The sequence below is a fragment of the Lucilia cuprina genome, chromosome 4 (assembly GCF_022045245.1).
Source record: "Lucilia cuprina isolate Lc7/37 chromosome 4, ASM2204524v1, whole genome shotgun sequence".
NCBI lineage: Eukaryota > Metazoa > Arthropoda > Insecta > Diptera > Calliphoridae > Lucilia > Lucilia cuprina.
In genome coordinates, this window is record NC_060952.1 from 47,969,617 (window position 1) to 47,970,650 (window position 1,034).

At 36.9% G+C, this 1,034-nt stretch overlaps 2 protein-coding genes across 7 annotated transcripts in view; both read right to left on the bottom strand.

Annotated features, from left to right (window-relative positions):
* The window catches only part of LOC111681379, a 297,068-nt gene that overhangs the window by 127,806 nt on the left and 168,228 nt on the right, over window positions 1–1,034 (bottom strand). The window lies entirely within an intron of this gene.
* Window positions 1–1,034, bottom strand: part of LOC124419185 (tyrosine kinase receptor Cad96Ca-like) — a gene marked incomplete at its 3' end in the record, with an annotated part of 35,883 nt that overhangs the window by 1,658 nt on the left and 33,191 nt on the right. The window lies entirely within an intron of this gene.

Sequence of the window (1,034 nt, forward strand, 5' to 3'; positions counted from 1 at the left end):
GAGGTTCATTCCTCATGCTGCGAAACATCATACATTGCTTAACGAGTATCTCAAAGGTTCCGTTAAAAACGATAAACGTTTAGTGAACTGGAATACAGAATCTGAAGATGCATTTGAATCCTGTAAAATGCAGGTAGCTAATGCAACAATGTTAGCCCATCCCGTTAAAGATGCCCCACTTTCATTGAAGGTCGATGCTTCAGACTTTGCCGTTGGAGCTGTCCTGGAACAAGAAGTAAATGGTAATTCGCAACCCCTTGCATTCTTTTCAAAGAAGTTAAGCCCTGCTGAATGTAAGTACAGTACATATGATCGTGAATTGCTTGCCGCATACAAAGCCATTAAACATTTCCGGTATTTATTAGAAGCAAAAGAATTCACTTTATTCACTGATCATAAACCACTAACGTTTACTTTTATTCAAAATCCCTTAAAAGCCACACCCAGGCAGCGAAGACATTTGGATTTTATAGGACAATTCACCACAAATATTGTCCATATATCCGGCTCATCCAACAATGTTGCTGATGCTTTATCTCGTATAGAAGATATATCATCAATAAACTATACCAAGCTTTCTGAATCGCAAAATACTGATGAAGAGTTAAAAGATCTTTTGAAATCGTCAACCAGTCTTCAACTTCAGTTGTATAAACTACCCGGTAGTGATGTAGAAATATATTGTGATGTTTCAAGACATAGAATTCGACCTTATTTACCTCAACAATATAGAAAACCAGTTTTTGATATGATTCACAATCTTTCGCATCCTGGCATTAAGGCTACACGCAAATTGATATCTCAACGTTTCGTTTGGCCACAAATGAACAAAGATTGCAGAATGTGGAATAATTCCTGCCAGTCTTGCCAATAAACAAAAATTACAAAACACAATAAAAGTAAACCTGGTAACTTCCTAATAACCACACAGAGATTTATGGTCATACATATGGATTTAGTCGGTCCATTACCACAATCTGAAGGATTTACTCACATACTGACAATAATTGATCGTTTCTCCAGATGGCCGGAAG